This window comes from Amblyomma americanum, chromosome 10 (assembly GCF_052857255.1).
Source record: "Amblyomma americanum isolate KBUSLIRL-KWMA chromosome 10, ASM5285725v1, whole genome shotgun sequence".
Lineage (NCBI taxonomy): Eukaryota > Metazoa > Arthropoda > Arachnida > Ixodida > Ixodidae > Amblyomma > Amblyomma americanum.
The window spans coordinates 19,265,295-19,287,104 of NC_135506.1; positions in this window are offsets into that span (position 1 = coordinate 19,265,295).

Here is a 21,810-nt window from a genome sequence, read left to right on the forward strand (position 1 = left end):
CAGGGCAGCATATACTCCTCGCACCAAAGCGCATTGTTCACTACGATAGCGTAGCGGTCTCACTGAGCGGCCCTTAAAGAAGATCTGTTCATGCAGCCGCGGGTTCGACTCCCTGTCATGATTACTGTTTCAATTTATTTTTCATGGTTCGACCTATAACTCAGCGGAAGGTCAAATTTGCCCGGTCCGCGATTAAAGCCCGAGGTCCCGTAGTGAATGAAGCTTTCACTTCAGTAAGCTCATCTTTGAGTGTAGCGGAATGTGCAGATATTGTGTGGCACGGAGCTTTAGTGCGATAATCTTGGTAGTGACACCCACGCAGTGGGTATTGGTTGATATTACGCGCATAAAATAATGAAAATTGGGGTTGTGGAAACGAGGAGGACGATGTGCCAATTAAGCGAATGAAATTTAATAACGTTTCTGAAGTTTGTGTATTCCAAGATAAAAAAATTCTGGTGCTTTCTTGCATTCGGGCTGCATATTTCATCACCAAAGGTGGTGTACACAATTGGCATATGTATCTTTTAAAAAAAGAAGAGGTTGTGTATTGATGAGATCATAATGGGGCCTTGGCAGTATAGCTTAATTTCAAATATGTGTTGGCAATAATTCCAATTTCATGGAAAAAATTGCTGTGCATTTTTATCCTTGAAAAATTGGCAAACATCATACTCTGAACAGAGAGCCTACTCCTTTTTCAATCCAGCACTTCTAACAAAAGCCTTGCTCACAGAGCTCGAGCACCATTTGTCGATGCTGCGCCAGTAGCTTTATTTACACGTCCTCCAGAAACGAACATTTAACGAACAAGCTCAAAGCTGACGCGGCTATTTCGTTCTGAAAGCCTGATTGAAAGCGATGTATAATGAGGTCAGTGGCCATTACCTTGTTGTCCTGCAGGTAGAATGATTATTTGCTTCCTTCAAACATTATTCTTTATTCCGTCTCCTATTGCGCCTTTAACAGAATATTCATCCATGTAAGTAGGTAAGCTGTTGATTGCGCCATTGCTTTTTCGGCCGATTGATTAATATTGCTCCGTGAGGGAAACACTGCTCGCCCATCCGCATTTGTATTGGTGCTTGCGTGAAAGTCGCCTTCTGGACTAGGCCACGCCCGAAAGCGGCCTAGTGGGCCCTGCTGTGCGACACTTGATCTCTACGCGAGGATAATCAGTGTTAGCGTTAGCGAATTTCTCGAGTATTTTAGTCCCATGTGAGCGGTAATTTCTCGCCCAGTTCCTTCCTGTCGGCTCTTCTTTCATAGAAGTAAAACGATCCCTCCATACATTATTTAGTGGAACATAGCTTGATTGCTCGAAATGTTTGCATGTTCTCAATACGAGAGATTTCTGAAGCGGAAAATGTTGCTTCTGCTTTTTCAAGCGAGAACAGATTTAAAAAAAGAAGAACCAAGCAGGGGCATATATCAGCTGCAGTAATTTTTGGTGAAAACACAGATGACAAACACAGGTAAACACGTACGCAATCGAATGTGAAAGCATCTCACTGCTGAAATTGCAGCGTCTGTTTAAGTGCTGAATGTTGTGCCGTAGTTTTACAATATTTGGTTCGACAAGTTGTAGTGCTGTCACCTCGTTGCTTTCATTTGATACCTTGATGTAATTTGTCCTTGGATCAAGCGTTCCTGAGACGCAGTTTACAGGTATGTCAAAGGTCAAGTGTTCCAGCGACGAAGTTTGCAGATACGCCAACACTAAATTTTTCTTTATTGCTGAAAGACAGTGTTCCCATGCCAATGCTGGTCTTCTTTAAAAAACAGGGCTTTTTGTGGGCTTTTACGGTGATAGCACAATATTCTGCACTCTGAGCCTGTAGGTCACAGGTATGAACGGAAAATCGCACAGCTTCCCAATTGCGCTATGAGAAGCGGAGAAAAGGAAGAAGTGAGGAGGAGGAGGAGGAGGAGGAGGAGGAGGAGGAGGAGGAGGAGGAGGAGGAGGAGGAGGAGGAGGAGGAGGACCAACGCTCTTGGGCAGGTGCGTCCGACATGTGCCCCAAGTAAGATAGCGGACTTGACAAAACCAGTCCACATCCAAGCTGCAGGAGAAAGAAGCATTGGTTGCATTGCGTTTTTGATATCTCCTTTGCATGGGCTGAACATTGACATTTCTTGATATGACAGGTCTGTCATAGGACTATCTTAGCTTGACGTGGGAATGAAGCCTGGATGCAGGGGTTACCTGTTATCTACTACGGTGCACTAGGTAGGCAGGTGTACTAACTTCTGTCTAGAATGTACTGGCCAGTCTGCCGCCCGAGAGCTCGGGGGGGGGGGGGGGCACCGGAAGATATGACTGCCAGCGGCTTCCGCAGTACGGGCGCTGCTAATTGTGAGTGCGCTAGAAAAGGTATAGCCTAGACCATAAATCTATCTCCGTATATAGCTATAGCAATCTGTGCGTATCTTGCAGGCCATCGGACGAGCGCGCGGCGCCTTTCTAGCGAGAGACGCGGTTATAGCTTTATTTTATTGATATATATTAGCGCACGTCATATTAACCAAGATATCAACTGACAATGTGTGCATCACAGAAAATGAAATGAAAATTTTCGCTAAACGATGTCGTATTATAAGCAAGATCATCGGCTCACCGGTGACTCGCAGAGATAGACACTTGAGGCATACCTCTCTAGCACACGCCCTATGAGTAGCGCCCTAAATCGGCGATTGTTTGCAGTGAATAGAAACAGCACTCTTTGTTCTCGTGGCGAGCTGCCGGTGCTCGGCACACTAGCCAGTATATCCTAGAAACCTTAGGTGTACAATGCAGCGGCTAAGAAGAAGACCAAAAGTTAATTATGAGAGTGGGACTGCAATTCTCGTGTAAAGTGGCAGCTTCCGGGAAGTGCTGTGTATAATGCGAAAAATCTGGGCTAGTCTGAAAAAGCAGACAATCGAAGCGACAGCGTTGAATATTTACCTATCCCAGGGAGGATTTTTTTTATTTCCTGCAAGAATGTTTCCTTAGAAGAGATATATTTGTGGTGATACGTAAGGCGGGAAAGGTTTATCCTAAAATTGAATTTCCATGCCCGCCAGCTGGATTAGTCAGTGCGTTATTGTGAATAATGAATATACTGAATATTGTGACACGACGTATTGCAGACCCCAGGAAACTAATAACCGGCTAATGTAAGTAGAATTGAATTTCAGAATGTAAAACTCTTCGCTTTGTTAAATGTGTCTCGTTTTATAGCAACAGCGCATACAACGCAAGAGACATGAAATTTCCATTTTTTTGGGGGGAAGCACGTTGCAGGTCCGCTTGTTTGCACTCCTGAGAACGATGAGCAAAATTACCAGAGCAGTGGAGGACGTGCTCACAGAGCAATCCCCTTGCAAGCACGTGCAACCTCCAAACTGTGCGGCGCGGATTATGACGGAAACGAAACCATTTGAGTCTTTCCGGCGCTCCCGTGTCCCGCGGTCTTTCCGCAGTCTTTGTTATCTCGAAAGAATGTATTTTGAATAGAGTCGAGATGCAGTTCACATACATAGCCGAAATGAAGATCTCCCCAATGTATATAAGGGATGGGCTTCCTAATGCTTTGTGCATTTTATAATTTGCGCCTGTCCTAACACCAACAGGCTTCCAATGGATTTCTTATACGACGACTGCAAGAAAGAAAAAGAAGCGAAATAGTGCCGGTGGTAATGAAATTTACAATCAATCTTTTGTATGATGAATATGCAACAGGTACGCGCGAGGAATCGGCTTTGACGGTGCACTGCCTGAAAAAACGAATTTCTAACTCTTGCCCCGATTACCCGACCAATGAGGAACATTCGTTCGACTTGTTTTAAGGGAGTACTTGAGCGCCTTGTGGTAAGTAAATGAAAAATATTAACAAAAATGAAATAGAGATCAGTGTCCGTGTCTGCGAAGTGATATGCAAAGAGAACCCCAGGTCGCTGAACGAACCCATTGAAGTTGTCGTGTGATACTCTTAAGGAGGAGCATAAGTGGCTCTAGAATTTTATAACTGCCATAAATGTTCAATGTTTCAACCAAAGTCATGGTGGGATGCTGAATAGGGGCTCATAAAAGGAAACATTGTTAGCCAAAAGGCAAGTACGGGACATTTAGCATACCAGTTCACCAATGTTGCTCCGATAATTGCCATTTTTGGCACATAAAAGAAAACCAAGACACGCCGATTTGCTTAAATTCGACGTTAACTAAGTGCAACAAAGTATTGCCTTAGTGAAAGCATTTCTCTCCTGCGTTCTAGTCACGCTTGCCTCGGAGGACGTCCGATAGGTTTCACTTGCAGGACAAATAGCTTTTATGCAGACGTTAACTACAACACCACGTTTTAATGAATGTATTGAACACCATTTTCTTAAGGCAGAGTTGTTTTTTTCCTTACATCTTCACCAGCGGCGACACACTTGAGTGGCAGGCATACAAGTTTCTAACTTCCGCCATTAATAGTTCTCTTGTTGAGGGCACAAGCAACGCATTCTAATGTTCCTTGATTTGAAAATTGTTAGGAACAAAAGTAGGAATAGGTACTACACTGACGGCATCTGCGCTAGTGCCATGGTATATGTTCTTTCCTTCGTTCCAGCTTCTGCCTTCTCCCTTGACGAGAGATATCTGCACCGCATAAGCCTATTCCCTCGAATCAATATATGGTTAAGACGGAATTTCTTGTAGCCTGTAGAGGACCACATTCGCTCAAGATGCATAACACGACATATTGTCTTCCAGTTTATGGATTCTTCTATAATGAACAGCTGCATTGAAAACAGGCGCTAACCGTGTGCACTGTGCTTCGCGCAAGCTGATAACTTACATGTGCTGGGCTCCACACTAATCGTTACTACAGCGCTTCATGAAGCTGGATAGAATAGGGTTTACAGATTTTGGGAAAGCTTTCTTCCTGTTCACAGTCGCCTTCCAGTGAGGCTATTCAAGTTTTGAGTACTAATGAGGTTTTTATGTACTATCAGCTTATAACACACGCTTCTCAGCAACCAGAACGAGGACAAATGACACAAAACGCAAGGTAAACAGGAGGGAGTAGCGTCTTTTGTGGCAACTGAAAGATCCATCTATCCCCTACAAAATGAAAAGGGCTTCTTTAGAGTTCTTAACACTACAGATTAAGAAACTCTTTCTTTCACGTATTTGTTGCGAATTGCGGTAACCAAAGCGGTCTTTTAGGAATTTTACACCCAGTGAGCCCAGATGCCTCTTTTGGCACCACACCTGTAAATATGCTAATGTTTGCCACGCAAATTAAAATTTTAACTTCGTGATCCTGGGCCTTTCGAAATTTTAAAAACAAGGAGCAAAAAAATCTGCGACCAAAATGCCTGACCAGGTATTTATTTTGACTTTTTTTCCCTCCTTTTATTCCACACGTACTGTCACCACCCTTAATCAGTTCTGAGGCGCTTCTTATAATTACGCAGGCGCTTTAAAAGCAGAAGTTTTAATTTTTATGCTTATTTTTACAATAGCTAAGCTTGGGTATTACGTTCTAAATTTACTTCTCATAAAATATTTCCTGAAGAAAAAAAAAGTGGCCAACATTCAGGTCCCGCTTCTTTTCTTCAGCGCTAATTTCCCTTTTTCAACCGATTACAAAATTGCACAGCCTAATTTCCGCAGCGCGAATTTCCTCGTGTACCCCTGAGCCCATTATATCAGTATTTGTGATGGTGACGCTAATAAATTTGAGTGGAACTGGGTGTACGATTGTCGTAAAGGTTTACAGCGTTAATCTTATTAAAGGCGAATCAATATTTTCTGCTTTTAATTGCGGTTATACATATTGCCACACTGCTCACATTCTGCGAGCGCCGCCATGCGGCCGAGCGGCATTATTGGGCTCGTGTGGGAGCGAAGAGGAGGACGTTCACGTTCGAACGCGCGCTGCTGGGTTCCCGACCTTCGGATTAAAAAAAAAGCCCTTTTTTCGTGCCGCCCTACGTTTGTCGGCGACATTTTGGTGGAGGTGCTGGGTGTCGTTCCATGAACGCTCACCCCGAGGGCAACTCTGACGCTGATCAGCGACGCTTGGACACAACACCCGTCCACAAAGCGAGCCGCCGCCTGCGAGGCCTACAACCCGAGTTCGGCCAACTGACAGCGCCGGTAAGGGCCATGACATCCACCGCGGCTAGCCAGACAAGTCAGCACTCCGGGAGTGCCCCGCCATTTGTCCTTCATGCACCTCGATCGCCGCCACCGTTCCACGGGGACAGGTTCGAGGACGTCGAAGACTGGTTGGCCAGTTTTGACCGAGTGGCGGGTTTCAATGAGTGGGACGGCGAGCGCACGCTGCGCAACGTCTATTTTGCGCTGCAGGACTCGGCCAAAACGTGGTTTGAGAACCACGAAGCTTCCTTTACCACCTGGGAGGCTTTTCGTCGAGAGCTGCTGGCGACATTTACCAGCAGCGAAAGAAAAGAGAAAGCGGAAATCGCCCTGCGCTCGAGATCACAGCAGCCGAACGAGGGCGTCGCGATGTTCATCGAGGACATGACGCGACTGTTCAACCGGGCCGACCCTGCTATGCCTGAAGCCCAGAAGGTACGACACTTAATGCGTGGCGTAAAAGAGCAGCTGTTTGCCGGACTGGTCCGTGACCCGCCACGAACAGTGTCCGACTTCACCAAGGAGGCAATGGGTATCGAGCGCTCTTTACAGGAACGGGGCGCCCACTACGGACGTCAGGCTACTGTAGCAGCCTCTTCCCAGTCCCAGTAAACGCCTACGTCGCTGCCCGCCGAGGACTTTCGGGAACTTGTAAGAAGCCTGGTGCGCGAGGAACTGGCGAAACTTCGCTTTGAAGCTCCACAGGTCAGCGTCGCTGCCTTTACGGACGTGGTCCGCGAAGAAATCCGACGAGTTGTGCAGCCACCCCCAGCTTCACACCCGGCGCCCTCCGTTATGACGTACAGCGAGGCGCTACGAAGTCCCGGGCCAGCGATGCGAGCCTTTTCCCCCATCGCTCCTGTGCAATATCTGCAGGAGCCAATCGCAACAGCACCCTCCGTGCCGCAGGAGTTCAGGCCCCCCGTGAGCAAAGCGCACGTTTGGCGTACGCCAAACAATCGGCCGCTCTGTTACCACTGCGGAGAGCCTGGCCATATCCTCCGCCACTGCCCCTACCGCAGGATGGGTTTAAGGGGGTGTTCACCTGACTCACCTCGACCACGCTACGGTGAAAGACCACGGGATATCGAACAGTACTTGGCTGAAAACGTGCAATTTTCGACCTCGCAGCGACGCCAGTCCCGATCGCCATCCCCAAGGCGGTTCTCTTCGCCCTGCCGCCCGTCATCCTCTGGCCAGTTCAGAGGTACGTCCCCACGTCGGGAAAACTGAAGACGGCGTCCTCTGGGGGTAGGACCGCCGCTGCCGCAGACAGTGAACAGCCTCCATCCGACGATTTTATGCGACGACCCCACCCGCCGACCTTAAAGACGATCCCACCGCCGACATCACCGACGACCTCAGCGACGACCCCATCGACGACGGCACCAAAAACCTCGCCGACAAATTGTCAAACAATTGTTTCCGCCGCCGAAATTCTTGTTGCCGCCGATGGCTATGACGTATCTGCACTCGTCGATATCGGAGCCGACTTTTCTGTCATGAGTAGTAACCTAGCCGCAACCCTCAGAAAGGTTCTAACACCTTGGCATGGGCCGCAGATACGCACAGCTGGTTGCCATGTGGTAACGCCAGTTGGCGTCTGCACGAGCCATATAAAGATCCGCGGTGCAACTTTTACTGGCTCCTTCGCCGTGCTACGAGAGTGCTCTAAAGAACTGATTCTCGGCATGGACTTCCTTAAAGAGTATGGGACGGTCATCAACCTGCACGAGCAATTGGTATCGTTTTCGACACAGCGAGCCGTTGATACCGACCCCGAGCCGCACAGAGCACCATTACGCATCTCTGATGACCACACAACGATACCGCCGAGAGCAAGCAAGTTTGTCACAGTCCAGTGTGATACCAGCTCCGGTACTCGGGGCATTGCCGAAGCGAATATGTCGCTGCTACTGTCTCGGCAAGTTTGCGTTGCTCGCGCCCTTGTCGACCTTGTTCACGCGCGTACCACGCTTTTAGTGACCAACTTTAGTTGTGAACCCCAACATTTGACGAAAAACACGGTGATTGCCCATTTTGAAGAACTTGGCGAACATGCCGGCCAATGTGCCTTATCAACAACGGCTCCCGAAATAGCTGAACAGGACACTGCAACAGCCATTAGGACCGACGTGAACCCTGACCTTCTGACCAATCAGAAACGCCGCGTGGAAAGCCTTATTGATTCTTTCCGCGACTGTTTTGCATCAATATCCAAGGTTCGCCAGACGCCAATAACTAAGCACCGTATTATCGTCGACAGTGACCAGAGACCGCTATGTCAGCGTCCTTATCGTGTTTCGTCGAAGGAGCGCGATGCCATCCGCCGCCAAGTTGCCTAAATGCTCCACGACGACGTCATACAACCATCTACGAGCCCTTGGGCGTCACCTGTTGTTCTCGTCGCAAAGAAGGACGGCAGCCTACGGTTCTGTGTAGATTATAGACGCCTCAATAACGTTACCAAAAAAGATGTCTATCCACTGCCGCGCATTGATGACTCATTAGACCGCCTCCGCCATGCTACCTACTTTTCGTCACTCGACCTTCGTAGCGGTTATTGGCAAATCGAGGTCGACGAACGTGACCGAGAAAAGACCGCCTTCGTTACTCCTGACGGACTGTACGAATTTAAGGTGCTTCCTTTCGGCTTGTGTTCAGCCCCTGCGACGTTCTAACGTATGATGGACACCGTACTAACTGACCTGAAGTGGCAGTCCTGCCTTGTCTATCTCGACGACGTCGTGATTTTCTCCGACACGTTCGAGGAGCACCTGAAACGTTTGCGTGCCGTCTTCGAAGCAATTCGTTCTGCGGGTCTGTCTCTCAAGCCTGAAAAGTGCCACTTCGCATTTCGGGAGCTCAAGTTTCTTGGCCACATTGTGAGCGCTCAGGGCGTTAGCCCCGACCCAGAAAAGACCGCCGCCGTTGCTGCATTTCCCCAGCCAACAGATAAACGAAGCTTGCGGCGTTTCCTGGGGCTTTGCGCCTATTATCGGAGGTTCGTTCAAAACTTCTCCAAGCTCGCAGAGCCGCTGACTCGCCTGACAAAAGACTCCGAACCCTTTTTCTGGGGCCAAGATCAGGAAAAAGCTTTCATAGAGCTTAAAGCCCGCCTCCAATCTACGCCTATCCTTGCCCACTTCGACGAGCAGGCCGACACGGAACTGCACACAGATGCCAGCAATGTGGGCCTCGGTGCGGTGATTGTGCAGTGGCAAGACGGTGTGGAACGCGTGATCGCATACGCAAGTCGCACTTTGTCCCGTTCCGAAGTGAATTATTCCACAACGGAAAAGGAGTGTCTCGCTGTTGTGTGGGCAATCACAAAATTTCGTCCATACCTGTACGGCCGCCCGTTTCGAGTCGTCAGCGATCATCACTCCTTGTGCTAGCTTGCGAACCTCAAAGATCCATCGGGGCGACTTGCACGGTGGAGCCTTCGGTTGCAAGAGTTCGACGTCACCATCGTGTATAAGTCGGGTCGGCAACATAGCGATGCAGACTGTCTCTCCCGAGCTCCTCTTCCGTGCCCACCAGATGAGTCCGACGACGATTCTGCTTTCCTCGGCGCTGTCACCACATCCGACCTTGCCCACCACCAGAGGGCCGACTGCGAACTGCTGCCTCTAATCGAGTACCTCGAAGGAACCGCTCCGTCTCCGCCTAGACTCTCCTCGTGCGGACTTTCGTCGTTTTGCTTAATAGATGGAGTCCTCTACAAGAAAAACTACGGTCCGACCGACACTCCGTATCTCCTCGTTGTCCCAACCGTGCTTCGTAAAGAAGTTCTCGCTGCATGCCACGACGACCTTTCTTCTGGCCACCTCGGTTTTTCTAGAACATTGGGACGCCTCCGCCACAAGTACTACTGGCCACGGCTTGCTGCGGTCGTCCAACGCTACGTTCGAACCTGCCGTGAGTGTCAACGACGGAAGGTACCACCGACGAAACCGGCCGGCCTTCTGAAGCCAATTGATCCACCGCAAATCCCATTCCAACAAGTCGGCATGGACTTACTGGGCCCACTCCCGGTGTCCTCCATGGGAAACCGGTATATTGTTGTTGCCACGGACTACCTAAGCCGCTATTGTGAAACCAAGGCTCTTCCCCGTGGCACCGCGGCTGAAATTGCACAGTTCTTTGTTCACCACATCGTGCTTCGCCACGGCGCCCCCGTGGTTGTATTAACTGTCCGGGGAACCGCGTTTACGTCGGCTCTTACACACGAGGTCCTCCGTCTTAGTGGCACCAGTCATAGAAAAACGACTGCTTACCATCCTCAAACGAATGGACTTACTGAGAGGCTGAACAAGACCATCACAGATATGATGTCTATGTATGTCGACGCTGACCATCGCAACTGGGACGAAATACTTCCCTTCATCACGTTTGCATACAACACCGCCCTCCAAGAAACGACGCGCTTCACCCCCTTCCGTTTGGTGTATGGCCGAGATGCCCTGACCATGCTTGACGCCGTGCTGCTCCCGGATTGTACCCCCTCGTCTGTCCCAGGCGCTGACCAATTCGTTCGCGATGCAGAAGCCGCTCGCCACCTTGCTTGACAACGCATTCGCCACCAGCAGACAACTGACGCCCGGCGTTACAACCTCCGCCACAGGGAGGTGATTTACCAACCCGGCGAGCACGTCTGGGTATGGAGCCCTATGCGTGTGCGCGGTCGCTCTGAAAAGCTTCTGCGGCGCTACTTCGGTCCCTACGAGGTGCTACGTCAACTCAGCGATGTGAACTATGAAGTGTACCCGCAAGGAGTTGTCCGGTCTTCTCGCCCGCCCAAGTCTGAAGTCGTACACGTGTCCCGCATGAAACCGTATTACGCCCGTTAGCCCCTCCCGGAGTTCACATTCAGTGCTGCCACCACACGCCATCGCACTTTCGGTGTCTCCACACTCTTTATCCCCCTTGCCGGAGGCATCGAGGCGATGCCTCTTGAAAGGAGGGGGACAATGCCACACTGCTCACATTCTGCGAGCGCCGCCATGCGGCCCAGCGGCATTACTGGGCTCGTGTGGGAGCGAAGAGGAGGACGTTCCCGTTCGAACGCGCGCTCCTGGGTTCCTGACCTTCGGATTAAAAAATAAGCCCTTTTTTCGTGCCGCCCTACGTTTGTCGGCGACAATATTAAATGCATAATGTACATTAGGCACCAGCGCATAACAGTGGGAACCAAAGGGCCTCACGTGCAGGAATGCGTTGAATCGAAAACACACCGGCGACACTTAGCTCCCCTCCCCCGTGTACAGAGAACAAAACTCTTCCTAGGGTGTATTCAGGCCTCTTCTTTGCATAATTTCTTCTCGGGCCCATATTGCTCAGTTGTCTTGCATGCGCACTGTGTGAAGTTGGCTGTGCATAAACAATTCATTCATTTACTGTCATGAAATAGCCAGAAAAACTACGAAAACGAACTTTTTGAATTAGTGTCATTGGTTGTGCACGGTGAAAAAAATAAAGCGTGCGTAGCAGCCAAAAGTTATTCGGTAGACTTTTGACATAAGACGAGTATAGAACCGAGCAGAAAGTCTTACTCGTTTATCATTTCCATAAGGACACAGGCGACAACGCAGTCGGCAGTGCACTCAAAGTGCATAGGGGCGTGTGCACACATTTTTGTTGTTTTTTTTTTACTCTTACCGTGCAAAGAGCGCAGAAGCAAATAAGAGCAACAAATCGCGTCACAGATTCGAAAGCACAATAAATATTTTTCACTGACTTTTTTTTAAGCGAAGCGTATGCATCGCACTTAAACTGGTTTTTTCTTCGTAAATGTGTTAATCAAAGCCATTTAGGAATTAAGTCTTACTCAGTTTCGATAATACAGTTATTGCGTTATGCAGATCATTCGAAAAGAGAACGAGAAATACACTGAAACACGTTAAAATAATATCTATTCAAGTCGCTTTGAAGTATAAATCAGCGCTGATACACGAGGGTGATTACTCAAGGAATTAGGCTCAACCGCTTCGTGCCTACACATCTTTGAACTGAGAATTTATTAAGATCAGGTTCGTAGATTTTTTTTATTACATACCTCCGTCGCGGGAATATTCTGGCACGGGCAGGTGTTCAGTGATTTATAGCCAAAAAGCCATTGCACGGAACGCACTAGCGACAATAATTAAAGAGAGGGTAAAGAAAGGTGGCACCACGTCCCACTGAACAAAGAAAGGGTAAAAGCACTAACTACTATTCCAGGGTGAATGAGCCGAAGCACAGAGACTGTACAGCAACGGTGGCGCTTCTCGCCTAAGCACCTCTTAAGCTGCTTTGAGTGCTCAGTATTTTCCGCAATATATAACAGTGGTAATTTAATTAAATATAATACCTGATAATCTGATAGAAGTTGAAAAAACCGCTTCTTTCACCGCCAGACATTTCGTCGAGCGCAGAAATAATCGAAAAATATATTCTCGGTTAACGTCCTTGGTTTTCTATACGCGCTAGTTTTTAACCGCACTTAGCTAAGTCAGCTACTACCTCTATCAATGCATTTTTATTATAAGTTCATATTTTTTCATGATTTAACTGAATTCGTCTTTTGTGTTGTCGCCTAGCCGGAACCAGTTCCTGCAATGCTGCTACCATGAAGCAAATACCTTCTATGGATATAAAATTATTTGGCAGCACTCAAAGTAGAAAATAAAGGTGGAAAGTTTGAAATAAAGGCTTTTGTGCTAGGACATCTGCGAAGAGAAACCCAAAGCTTATGTCTACAGCCAAATGTTTTTTTTTTGCCACAGAGAATAATTTATTAATGAAATGGCAGCACAAAACCAAACACAGACAGAAAGAAGGGGACAAGCGCAAAAATATACTACGGCAAGGGAACTGCAGATAAATGCACAAAGATTAATCACGCCCAATGGCAATCTGAAAAACATCAAAGGCGCGCTCTCCGGTCCACACTGAGAAGAATGAAAGCCAAACTGCCCTGCGACAAACTGGGATGAAGAAATGTGGGCGAAGAATATAATTTAAAACGAAGAAATTTCCGTTCATGGAACACAGTGTAGGAACACTTTTCTCTCTCATTTTATAACTTGCATTTCTCTGGGATTAAAGGGATGACTTACACTTGGCTCGAAGCGCTTTTGTCTGGAGATGTAAGTGCAGGCATTATTACACATAAAACGTTTTTGCTGCTCTAGCTGTTTTGGAAAGGGCCGGATAAAGCGGTCAGCCAGCGGAATATACCTAGAGAGCGAGTCAAGCGTTATTAAAACCTCTTAATGCATCTTGGTGCATTTGCAAATAAAATCAAGGGTTCCTTTAAAACCGGCATAATGCAAAAGGTTGAGAAACCGCGGTAATAAATAAATAGATATCTGCTTTCAGGAAGCGCTCCCGCGCGTTTCGCAATAAGATGGGCTGCACCTCGGCAAGCACGGTGGAAACCAGGTAAGCTGCTTTGCGTGAGCTGCTTCAGTATTTGAAGGTATGCTTCGTGGTGTGTTTGAGCCTTCTGGTCCCCTATCCAAGTTCCTGTCGGCCTGAAAGCAAAAAAGTTTCTTTTTTTAATCCGAACAGTCTCTTGTTGACTAACGAAAGCCCTTTGAGGAAGGAGAGGTCTTGCTAGCAGGCAAACTGAAGTTTGTAGATGAACGGCAGTTACTGACAAATCAAGAATGCAATCACCAACGGATCTCAAAAGCTGGCAAGGCTGAAATTCGTAGAAATCTGGAAAACAGTTCCTTCGTCACTTAGGTGAAGTGCATTACCTCTTTAAGGAGCACATGCGGACATAACGTAGTTCCTGAAAGTCAAATTTTTTGCATGAAAAAATTAACTGCTAGATTTATATCCAAGTTGTGTTCTTCAAAATGCCCCGTAACATGGCCCGGCACACGATTGTTTTGCTGTCACCTTCGACAAAGTGCGGTTGCCGTAGTTCGCATTGAAAAGAGCTGCATTTGGCTCAGCAGCCGAAAGCCACCGTCATGGAGCAACCATGGCGGTTGCGAGAGCTGCTGTTTTCCCTCACGCAGCTCATCCCTTGCACGTGCACTTGCGCAATTCTGCCCATTTGTGATCATGGCGAAACATCCGAACGGTGCCCTCATTCCATGCAGTATTCCGTTCGTCGTGTAAAAACTCGCTTTTGCAATTTTAGCACAGGTAAAATTTTAGGACTGATGTCATGTCTGCCTGCTTTGTCTGTTGGGCTTTTGACATCACGTAAGTAAGGCTAGGAGCAGAGAGAAAAGGGGATAGCGAATACTGCCAAGCTAAGGTTCTTGCAGTATTTGAAGCCCTAAGCCGGCCAGCGCTTCTCCAGGGTGAAAGTACGCATTTATATAAGAAAACAGAAACTGTACACAATTTCGATTCACAAAAATAACCAATATATGCATTGAACTCTTTAGATAACTTAGATAGCTATCTTAGATAACAAGATAGATATCTTAGATAGCCACGGTACAGAACTATTGATGTGGGAGTTAGCTCCTTTTTCATGGTCTCACTAGGCATGCAATTTTGTGGTAATGCAGCTAACAAGAAGACCTCTGGTCAATTTTGAGATTGGCATTATTATTCTTAACATCTGAGGTAGCAGCTTGCGAGTAGCGCTTTAATAGACAGAAATTATGGTAGCCTGAAAAGCATGAACTCTTACAGATTTCAACCATTATCAGTTACAGCGTGTAAATAATATTTCCTGCATATCACGGAAAGAAGGTTAGTACGTTATAAAGGCAAAGGACGTGCAAAGATTAAGAGCTAATTCTATTGGTACAAAAATATCCAATATATGCATTGAACGTTTTAGATAACTTAGATAGATATCTTAGATAGCCACGGTAGAGAAGCATTGATGTGGGAGTTAGCTCCTTTTTCATAGTCTCACTAGGCACGTAATTTTGTGGTAATGCAGCTAACAAGAAGACCTCTGGTTAATTATGAGAGTGGCATTCTTATTCTTAACATCTGAGGTAGCAGCTTGCGGGTAGCGCTTTAATAGCCAAAAAATTATGATAGCCTGAAAAGCATAAACTCATACAGATTTTTACCAATATCAGTTACAGCGTGTAAATATTTCCTGCATATCACGGAAAGAAGGTTAGTGCGTTAAAAAGGCAAAGTCAACAACGCAAAAATGAGGACGTGCAAAGATTAAGAGCTAATTCTATTGGTACACACACGAGACATATATACAGAACGGCCAAAGTTTCCCAGAGTTAAGGTCCTCATTTGTGTTCCAATAAAATCAGTTGTGAATCTGCGCATGTCCTGTCTTTTACGTGCCTGGCCTTCTTTTTTGAGTGCAGCAACGTTCTTGAATTCACGAACCATCCCCAACAAGCCTAACTTCCTGCTCTACTGCATACTTCCTGCATCGAAGAGGGCTGAGAACAGATTTGTTGTGTTCACACAAGAAATGAACGCTTTATCTGTTATTTTTTTAGTTTCGTGCCAGCCAGCAGCGTTCGTCGTTGCATATTAGTGAACGCCGTGAAGACTCAGTCACTATAGTTATCTCATACTCCAGAGAAATTATCAACCGGGCAATCAAAGCACTTTTACGCTTCAATATTGTCCAACTGCTCACGTAATTAAGTGGTTTTCGGGTTAAGCAGAGAGCGCATATAAACCGGGAGACAGGAAGGATGAAGTGTTGTGCAGAAGCGCGCTCCTTGTCAGTTTGTTCGCACTCAAAAAATGACCATAAGAGCCGCCATAGCTACGGAGGACGTGCTCAAAGACCAAATCCCTTTCACGCACGTGGGACCTTGAAACTGTGCGACCCAGGATTTTGCGGAGATAAAACCACTTCAGCCCTTCCAGTGATCTTGTGTACCTAGGACTTGGAACGGTCCTTGTTATTTCGAAAGAGTGGCTTTGTGCAGAGTCGAGTCACGGTTCGTTTACACAGTCCCAGTTAACATCTCCTCGATGTGTATAAGGGATACAGCTCGCTGTTCTATTACGTATTTTATAATTTGTTCTTCTACTAATCCAGAGAAAAGGCTTCCAAGCTGGTTTTTGTCCGAGGACCAAAAACAAATCAAACACGCGAAATAAAGCGCATGCTAATGAAATTAGTAGTTGTTCTGTTATATGTACAATTTCCAATGAATAGGAGCAATGACTAGCCTTTTGGTAAGGAGCTGGCCGAGAAAATGTTTATCAGTCTTGCCACTAAAGGGAAACTTCTTCGTGTGTTATAAGTAATGCCTGACACAAACCAGAGGTACAGTTCAGAGTGAAAAGGCGCACTGTTGCAAACAAAATTCTCTATTAATTTTTCTCTAATTTTGAGACTGTGGGGCGATACCTTGATAGCGTTGTTCAATAGTTGTATCTAAGATTGAGCAATCTTCGCCTAGCGTGGACAGTGAGCTCGTCCCGTGAACGTAGTTCATCTCAAGATTACGTTATCTGTCTGCTGATAGCATGCTCGGTTTTCGTCCTCGCGATGAATTCTTTGTTGTTGTAATAAAGAGGTGTCTACCTCGCCATGTTCATTTAGCAGGCAGTCCAGGCTGACCAAGCATGGCCGGTTACATTGTTTATTATTTATTTCGGTGCGCTTAACACGTGGTGTAAACGATCAGTTGGAAACATGGCAATGAAACTATTGTTTATGTGAACGAAGTAATCTTGCCATGAAAACTGGATTCTGTGAGAACTTCACGAGGATGGCAGCACCAGCTTGATCTGCCATAAGGTATACGTAATTACGGCATGTGCGCCTTTCTAAATAGCACGTTAATTTGAGCTTTTAAGCATTGTCATATCTGGAACACGTTTAGTGCATGAAAACCGCACAGAAAATTCGCACGAAAGAAAAAAATGTATTTCTAGCGGCACAGAAAATAGAAGCTCGAAGGAATTCAGTAGGTATGCGCCCTTACTACTGACTTTGGACACTGAAGTCTTGAGCTTCATGTAGCCAAACCAGAAGCTAGTAAAATCAGTCAAAATTGCATTGGACGTCAAGAACAGAAAATGCGCTGTCACAATACGTTTTATCAAGCACTACCAGTTGGTTACCTCCGTGAAGAGAAAAATTATCGGTCTCCAGTCAGGTTAGTCGTCCAGTATAATGAACTGTTATTTCTTCATCTGAAAAGACACCTGCCTTTGATATGCTTCTGCAATAAGTGAGGGGCACAAATTTGGAGAGAATGAAGGCAGCAAATGTTGGCCCGGATAAGCTACAAACAAGAAATAAAACTAAAATGTAGTGCGCTACAGTTTACCACGTGATTCTCTCAAGGAAAAATTGTAACGGCCATACGCTCTGTTGGAAGCGTCTGCCGCGACCAATGACCAGTGACTGTCACAGATTGTTCTGCGCCCACTTTCCATCTTCACAATTCGAGCTCGCTAAAACAGCCCTCTAGTAAGCCCAGTGCTTTCTCTTTAGTTCATTTGTTCATTCATCCCTGCATTCCTTGCACAATAGTGGCACAGTACTAGTCCTTGGCAAGGTAAGGAAGACTAGCACCTAATTATGCAAGAAAATAGGCAGATGCCAAGATGTTGGCATTCATGCTGCTGTTTCGTGTTATATGAAGGGTGACATTAAGGTTATCGTAAATAGAGTCTATGATGGCGGTTTGGGATTGTGCGGCATGATCGTCAAATTGTGTTGATGATGTCCTCAGGCTTAATGAAAAACTCGCCTGCTGCTTTCTTTTTCCTGTGTTGTGCCTGCGTTTTTGCGTGCATATGTATAGCATGAAAGGAAACAATGCAACAAAATGAAATAACGACGCTTTTCCTGCGCATTTTTATTCAAAGAAAGGTAAAATTAAAAAAAATACGACTGAACAAGTTGGCAGCCAGAAGCATAAAGAGGACTGCCAAAAAGTTTGCTTCTGCAGAATCCACCTATAGCCTCGATTTAAGTATCAAATTTTGCAGCTTTGTTTATGAGTTCAGCGACTACAGCAGGTGGTGATGGCACCTCACGCATAAGAGATAAACCGCCCCGCAGGCTAGCCGAAATGATTTTCGACACACCTGTCCAATATGTCAGTGCATAGAATGAGCGTGATATGAAGCCTGCACATGTTTTCTGCATCATTTCACTGGAAGATGTTCACTTCTTTATTGTATTTATTCCTTCTGATTACGACGGCGCCGCTAAAGGTTACATCTCTCTTTAAAAGAAGCCCAACACATAAGAAGACACAATAATCTAATTCTCAGTTTCCTAATTGCTCAACGTTTCCGAATGCTTTCGCTCAATGCGTGTAGCTAGCAGAGTTCCTCGACGTATGCAGCTAACCTGCTGCTCCATTAATCATATGCTCCGCGCGAGTAAACATTGCTGAATTCTGTTTACTTTACTACCATGCGCTTAGTTCTATGTACGGGTATGACCGCATTGTCTTGTTGCTAGGCCTGCAGTTCTTGCCGCGGGACACTGATATCTCGACCGCCGGCTTTGGAAAATCATGTGCGAGAGTTCGGTGGTGTTTGTGACAAGCACAACCAGAGGACAGCATCCGTGGGCTGCAAGATTCCTGATGGAGAGAAAAACTATTCGATGGCTTAGGGCCAACGTTTCGCTGCGGTATCCTTGGGCATGATAGCAAATTAAGAGATTTTTATCAAAACTTCCAGCACCGAAAGCTTTCTTTTACAGGACTACGCAAGTGTATTCTTACGCACCAATAAAGAATATTAGGCTGTATGTTTAGTGGAAGTGCTGCATTTCTTCATGGTGGAGGCGTACATATTTATGACAATTCGTGGGCAAATTTGAAGAACGTGAGGTGATTTAATCGGCAAGAACTTTAGTTCATACTATAAATCCTGGAAATTGCATATAATAGCATTATATTGTTTGCGAATAGCATGATGATTTGAAGAAAATGGGGCAACAAGTCCTGCAACCATGCTTTCGAAAGCAGTCATTGCTGCCTCCGGTCTGTGCTCGGCCTGCATAGTCATGACTCTGTCAAATCTTATGAAGGAAAGTAAAATAATACCACGGTTCAGCAGGCAAAGAGATATTGACGTAGGCGCCTTAAGTGACAGAATTTCTATTGGGCATGACATTCGCATACAAAGAATTTCATTATTAATGCGGCGTTCTTAACAGCATCATGGAGTGAAAATGAGCCGTCGTTCATAAAATTCGCACAGTGGCTAGCGCGTAGTGACGTCGCCAGACCGAAACTGATGGCAGTTCCAGTAAAGTCAAGAACGTTTAATGGTACCGCATTGCTAACGCATATAATTGTGTGTCCCAGCGATTTTTTTTTCAGGCAAAGATTGACAACGGGCCAGGGCCACAAGAGACCGAAAATTGGCAAGAAACAAGAGAAAAGAGCGGTGATTTTCTGTGCCTTCAAAAAGTCAAATGCTCCTCAAGAAAAGCGAGAAAGCGCACAAGAAAACACGTGAAAAATAACAGGAAGTGCAGACGCTGGCTATAGCGTACGGAAGACCAGCAATTAAAAATGTGCTACCGTGTAAACAAGGCAGAAAATGGTGTGAAAGGTATATAAAAAACACGCAGAACAACAGAAAAAAGCAATTTATATTGGTAGGCGTGTGGGCTTGAGGAATAAAAAAAAAGTTCGCAATAATTTTCTTTGAAATGTCATCTGCACATGCGCAGTACTACAATAGGCTGAAATGTGAATGCAGTCACCTACATTCATGCTGCCTCTTTAAGTTGCTTTAAGTAGGAAACACGCTGCTACACTTTTGCTTTCAGGCTAACAGTGCCGTTATTACAATAATTTTACGTAGCAAAAATCATATCAAAACCGTAGTAATCTGAAACATCGAACGTGCAAAAGGCACACGCTTATGCTGTCTCTGCTTGTTCGCAACAGGTGTTATTGTATAGTGTTATGGTGTGCTTAGGTGTACATCTTCCAAATAAAAGCAATGTGTGAAAAGTCTTCAGGATTTTCTTTCTAACCGTTAACAAGAGCAACTTTTCCTTGGGCATTAATATCAAAAAACAGCACTAAAACCATGCACACACACATCGAAAAAATTGTAACTCGCATGAGATCTTCAGTGGGCCCTACAAAATTAAACATCTTTCAATCTTGCTTTTCTGATCTCGATACCCTCACGAAAAGCAGTAGATAGGGCAAAGAAACAAGGTCGGACTGGAGGAAGGAAGAAGTAGCTCTTTACGTTCCCTTCAATTTCCCCGCAGTCCTGGTTTATTTTTCTTTCAGTTGCGTTCAGGCTCCTTGTCCAACATTTTTCAGTCCATTAATGTTCTACAAGAATGTCGCCATGACCAAAATGCCACAGGATGTTGACTCGCTGTCCTAACTTATATTTTCACTTTCTGTTTTCTTCACTTCTGCCTTTAACTCTTCGCACTGAACTCTTCTTAGACCACGGGCTCAAGCTCAACGAAAGGGGCTGTTTTTCGGGCCACCTTTCAAGACGGACGCCCATGTTGCTATAGGAAGCCGGCCTCAAAGCTGTCGTAAAAGCTAAAAGAAGGAGATGAGGTTCTCTAGACACTTCTCATCGATTTTTTTTAAGTCTAAATTTCTTTTTTCTTGACATGACCTGAAAACCCGTCCCTTTATTGACGCGTTAGTTGTCACCCGCCTTGCGCTTTCTAGACATAAGTGCTTGGCTTCTGCTGCTTCCGCTGGCTCGTGCGTGACCTGACATGACCTCTTCGCTACGCTTGCCTTAATTCTTTCTAAAGCGCTTTTCTCAAGATTCGTGTGTTACTAGACCTCGCTGAGTTTCGAGAATGTGAACATGTTCGCCTTGAGCTTTTTCGTTTTCACTCAACAGTGTTGCGTTTTTCTTCGTGCGCGTGGAAAGAGTCTTTCGTGCAGGGGATTTTATAGACGCCGAATTTTCTTCTTTCACTGCAATATTGTTAAGCTATTGCTTTGAAGAAGCACAGGCATTTTCGCTTCAATGCTTGCTCTTCCCATCTCTGTAAACAAATCAAATTTTATTGCCTGCTTTGCGATGCCTTAGCTGGGAGGTAAATGTAATCGACTCTTTCGCACAGGTGAAGTATATAAAAGTAATCGTCAACTTCGCCTGTCCCCTTATGATAAACTTAACGATGTCATCACTACCATACTTGAAATATTAACATCTTCTTCTGGAGGACCTCTCACCTGAGGACAGTTCTTCATTGTGCAAACGGGGAGGTGTTTTAATGAAATGGAACGCGAGCACAACTTGGCAATGGAGAATAACTGTGGAGGCCACGTAGCGCAACGTTTCAATGGATGCAAAGGCGGATGAGGTCAAGAAAAAAATTTCTTGCAGTCCGATCTTAGAAGAAACGACCTCTTTGTTTAGACCAAGTTAGAGGACCGAAAAAAAGATCGTGGAAGCTTTTTACATCCAGAACATTAATGACAACTGTCTCAGCACGTCATCTATTTCAGTTTTACAAAATAAAATCGCTTTTCTAGAAGTCTTCCTTTAAAGCTTCTTTTGTTACTTTTAGACGTGCTGTTTTTAGTCTTTCCTGCCGCTTTTGTCAGGCTGTTGCTTCAGTCACGCCTTCGTTTTAATTTCCGTCGTTATGCACTCATTGATGTTTCACTGATCATTTTCGTTATCCATTGTCATGGGCTTTAATTTTGTTCTTCTCACCTTCGCCCCTACTCTGTTGTTCTTGTTGCCTTAAAGACATGGCACATACCCACGACGGGGTATATGCCAGGGTTCAGTGAGGATAG